At 33.4% G+C, this 5,544-nt stretch overlaps 1 long non-coding RNA gene across 1 annotated transcript; it reads right to left on the bottom strand.

Moving 5' to 3' along the window:
- Positions 1–2,526: 2,526 nt before the first annotated feature.
- Positions 2,527–4,262, bottom strand: LOC117113475. Its single transcript, XR_004446220.1, has 2 exons — positions 3,320–4,262; positions 2,527–2,907 (listed from the first exon to the last, which is right to left on the bottom strand). It is a non-coding gene; the product is annotated as an uncharacterized LOC117113475 (long non-coding RNA).
- Between the last annotated feature and the right edge of the window lie 1,282 nt (positions 4,263–5,544).

Raw genomic sequence — 5,544 nt, 5'->3', positions numbered from 1 at the left:
GTTTGTGCATCTTGAAGAAACACGCCCCTTTTTTGAGGAGTCAATATCTCAGAAACTACAAAACATATAACACTAATTTTTTTTAAGTATTGGTTTTTCACATAGTGGATCATTTTTATTAGGCCATGGGGTGAAGCTCAAAAGACGTCTACAAAACGAATTCCGTTCCGATCTTTTCAATATAAAAAATTTAGGCCTACAATAGTTAAGTAATACGTCTTGAATCAAATATAGAAAGTTCGACCAAAAAATGCAATTTTAAGAAAATTACCGCTTTAAATACATTCCTAGGCTTCTGGTCGTCGGAATACACACCGCGATACAGCGGTGTAGAAGCACGTCGCGATCATACCATGAGTGTCCACTTGCATCAACTCGCATGAAATCGCGTCATTTTAGGTCAAATCGTGTCAAGTAATGTCAGATTGCGTCAGTACATGTCAATTCGCGTCAACTTACAGCATAATTATTAATGAGAAATTTCAACAAAAAAAACTTATTTTATTATTATAATTGCAATTCTTTGATATTCTTTTCAAAACAATAATTGTGTAACAATTTAAAGAAAATGTATTAGTATTTTGACTTCTTTTGACTCCTGTGGTCTTCCTTTTGACAATGTGTCTGCATGTTCCCTCTATGTGTACTAAAGTACACACTTCATTCTCACAGTATTTTTACATTAATATTCCTTTTTTAAAATTATTGTATTTATTTTACTTTCAAATTGTAATAAAAGATTAAATGTGGGGAAATTTAAACTTGATGCATTGTTATGATGTGCATGGATGTATATTTGTTTGTATACTCCGGTTGACACATGTTGGGACACATTTTATTAAATAGAAATTTAAATTTAATACTGTAATATGAAAAATCATATTTATTTCTCAAATATCCTGAGAGCTTCTCCTCCCTTCCTCAGTGCTTGCTTATACAATATATAACTCTATACTTATGTACACATGTTATACATCTTAATAAAAGCTTCTTGCGCTCTAGTGAGTCCGTTACTTTTTAAATTTTATATATAATACTTAATAAATACAGTGAAGCGTTTCGCAGTCCTTTGTCATTGTGTGATTATTCTCATGGTTCTAAAGTTCTCAAGGGTTACACCGTTACATCATGGACCTATTAATAAGGACATACAACGATTTCCAGCTAGCGTAACTAATTAGCCTTCAGCCAATCAGCGATAAGCGGTATTTGGAAACTTCAAAGCGTTTTCTTATCACAGCCCGCTCTCTCGAGCGCCTTTGAATTAACTCATCTTTTCTGCCTATAGGACACCCTCTATCGGTGAATATCGAACGAGTGGAGCAACAAATTTTACTGACGTCATTAGTTTGGGTCCATTTGAGAATGAATTTGACATATTAGGTGACCTTTAGTGTTAGGTTTTTGTGTGCGGTGGATCGAAGATTTTTCGTAGCTACAAGTACCAAAAAACCGAATTTGAATAAGACTTTTTGTTGAAAAGTTACTGAGATTCGAAGGTAAGATTATTTTAGTTTGTTTGTGATCGATTTTTCTAGAAAAAAATTAGAATTTGGTGCCATTTAAATGCATTTTTTAACCGTTTCTCCCGACTTCTCCACAAAACACATACGAACAACAGTTAGATAAATTACAAAACTTCATTGAAACAAGGTTGTTTTATCAATACAGTTCTTTACAAAATTTTTATAGTGATTTTAGGTGATGGTGGTTCTCTGATGATATCGTGATATGTCGATCGTAGAAATGCGCATCTGCCTGGTTATCGTGACGTTCATAGGCTTCCTAGGGCCTAGGCTAGGCCGGCCTATCTGTAATCTAGGCCTAGGCCCCTATCTTCTCTATGTTGAATGTAATAATAGTAGGCTATGCCCTAGGCCTGTATTTTAAATATTAGGATAGTTAGTTAATAAGTCCACACTCCAACACACATATCTAACCTGTATTTTTATTGTGTGTATTTATTCAGAATGTGTTTCATGTTCTTTCTATTGTTGAATATGACTTGTTCATCATTTAATAATAATATGTTCAAGACCTACAGTATCTATAATAATTATTATTTTGCTTGTTTTTCTCTTTTTATGTTGTTGTTCAGGAAATAAAATCATTATTGATGAAACTGTATTGCTGATGATAATGTTTTAATTGTATGGTATAGAATAAATGAATCATAATTTTGCTTTTCCACAGTAAATTTGTTGAGTTAAGCAAGACCATACTCTACATCTTAAGTGAGAAATTCTGTCAAGATCCGGTGATTGGGTATTCAAAGTGCTGGAGGCTGGACTACCAACTCAAGTGTCAGGCATTTTTTAAACACACGACAGTAAACTCTAATCGCAAAAAATGAACCAATACTTCACTGGATAGCACCACTACCAAACTGCAAGAAGACGCACTAATACAGCACAGCAATTCCAAACCAAAGGGCTCTTTTCAGAGCCACCACTTTAACAAAAGAGATTCGATGCATTAAATGTGATAAATGTCACACTGGCCTTTGAAAAATAAAGACTCAATAAATATTTTTAAATTCATTTATTGTGCTATTACTGCCATCTCTGAATACATAATTATGTAATATTCAACAATTAGTACCTCAATTTCTGAACATAATATTGTATTTTTATTATTTACATTATTTATTTACATAAGCGATTACTATTCCAGCACCATCATGCAGATTTCCACATACCTGTACATCAACATATTTACTTGGGCAATTCCTTTTCGTAAGCTTTTTATCTTAGATTTTAAGCTACTGTTTTTTAAAATTTTGTACAGTATCTGCATGTACATTTACAATATTATTATTACATCCATTGGTGACAAACTAAAGCTTTCAGTGCACCTCCAATTTCCTCTTTGGTGTAAACACTTGCAGGCCTTTCAGTCAGTTTTTTTCTGAAAATAAATATAAAATTACTGTATTAAAATTTTAAAAAAAGGTATGAAATACAAATATTTTAACTACTGCATGGTATTTTTTGTATTGGATTCAACAAAACTTCAACTATACAATTAAGTTACGACCCCATCACACGATTACACCTAGCCTAGGCAGGCCTACATTTATCTGCCTTTAAATTAGGACACAAAAAAATACAGTACATATATAAATATGGCTACCTGCAGTATTTATTGATCTAGGTTTGTGAAAATAAATTTCCAGGCATCAATAAAAAACATAACATACACAAAAGTAGGTATGAAAACTGAACTTATACACATCTAGATGTGTATAAGACAAAATTATTAATACTACAGGTCCATGTTTTAGCCCATATTAGGCAAAATTTAAAAAAATACAGGGTACCTTTTTTAACAGACGGTACGGAACCCGTCTGTTTCTCTCAGCTAGGCCCCTGTAGGTTGTTGTCACCCGCTCATGCTGAAGCAGCGACTACGCACCGTTTACAAGCCCAGACCATCGCTAGGAAGGCTATTTCATTTGGTGTCAAGCAAGCCTATGCAGTTGAAGTAGTGGTACCACGTATTACTAGGCCTAGGCCCAAGTACAGTTTGGACCACCACATGCAATCATTTTATCCTCTGACTTCTGTTTGCATACATAGTGCATTTTGCGTTTCTATTATCGATCTCTGCATCGTTGACGCAAAAATCTAAATCGTCCATACTATATTCGTATTTTCATGGACCTGGTATTTTCAACAGTTTAGTGTGTGTGTATGTGTATCTCTCGATCGCGGAGAACCAGGCAGCCGAACGAAAGCCTAATGCGCATGCCCAGAAAGGCGATAACGTAAGAAATAACGGTACCGAGCTTATCTTTTCATAGTTTATTCCGATAAATATACCCCTCTCTTATCTTGTCAGAAAAGATGATTGATCAAAGGGCAATACTACGTTTTATGTCCTTCTTATTAATAGGTCCATGGTTACATTATACAGAATTTTTTTTTAACTTTTGTACATCATACATAATAAATAAAAATAGATAATGCTTTACATACTCCTGTGTCACTGTGTGTTAAGTCTCATGGTTCTGAAGTTCTTACATTCTCAAGGGTCACACGGTTACATTACCTTTTTTAAATTTTCTATATTATACATAATAATGATGAAATAAGAAGCACATCAAATCTCAATCAAACAAATCATCTATGTAAATTTCGTCTAGGTATTCATCGTCTGCAAATTGAGCATCTTCATTCATGGTGTCTTTATCATCTCTGTTCTGACAGTTTGTACATTGACAAAGATCGGAGCATTCCATGTTCATTTAAATTGCACTGACATCTGCCTTGATTGCACCCGGTCTTACAACCGCATTTGATGATCTCCATTAATCTATGCCTACTATATTATTTAAAATATACAATTTTAATTGATAAGATTAATTTTTACATGAACAAAATAATTCATACTTAAACAATATTTTAAATTTAAATATAATGACATTAACGAATAAATAACAAAACGTGTACATAGTATCTGATGATGACATAATTAATGTTTCCTGATGATGACATAATTAATGTTGAAATATTTAATCCCAACACAATGGCGTGTATTTCAATACTTGCAGTATGTATTATACTTTCTTACATAGTATCTATCACTACTACAATAACAAGATTAATATTTTTCAATCTTATAATCAATTTTATATAGCCGGAGTTAGTTTCGACCTAGGCAAACCTTTGCTAAAAAGGTACACTTTCTCCATCAAAAGGCTTTTTCTATGAATGGAATGACCTGTTCGAAGCACGAAATCCTGTAGACCAAACCCAGTACCGTTATGATTTTCAATCGTACGGGAAATCCACTCACGAAGCTAAGTGGGGTAGGGCCTGCGCAGTCAGCACCATTTTTTTAAAGAATATTTTAAATATATTGTACAATGTGTCTGGGTAAGGTAATTTATCATTGCTATCGATTTCGTGTCGATGTACCAACGATAGCAAACAGGGTGGAAGCCAAAGTAAGGATGTTGTCTTATCACATCATCCTCGCTGTATGTCTTTCCCTCATCCAAGAAGAGGCACAAGTTTGTCAGCTATAGTTCGGTTATGACTGTCTACAACAATCCATAATTTGATACAAGTAACAATCTTCAAGAATCTGGTTGCTGTAACTAGAATTGGAGTTTCATTTAGCGATTTCTTCGCGGTGAAAACAACACTTTATTACAACACCGGCACATTGTCCGCCGCTAGTCGCCATGTTATTGTTTACTGTTGTTGACACGTGAAGTTATTGTAACAAAATCAATTTAATAGTAGACTAAAAAATATTATTCTGTAATTAAAATACAAACTATATCTAATTATAATTTTTAAATTTGTTTTTAAAGCAGTAATACAAAGTTCGCAAATAATAAACTACGTATCAAAAATACAATATTCGAACGAGTACAGTGACGTTTACACAATGTCATGTGCTAATCGAACGCAAAGAACTTTCAATTTCGTAAGTTTAAACGTCATTTTCTCGTATTTGCAGAAGTTCTGATGGTCGAACTTTTTTTTGGTGCTTTTAAATATTATTATAATAATTATCATAATGAGTGAAAGTATT

The sequence above is a fragment of the Anneissia japonica genome, unplaced genomic scaffold (assembly GCF_011630105.1).
Source record: "Anneissia japonica isolate Jap-2015-1 unplaced genomic scaffold, ASM1163010v1 scaffold493_len2256704_cov171, whole genome shotgun sequence".
NCBI lineage: Eukaryota > Metazoa > Echinodermata > Crinoidea > Comatulida > Comatulidae > Anneissia > Anneissia japonica.
This window is presented reverse-complemented; position numbering and strand designations above follow the sequence as displayed.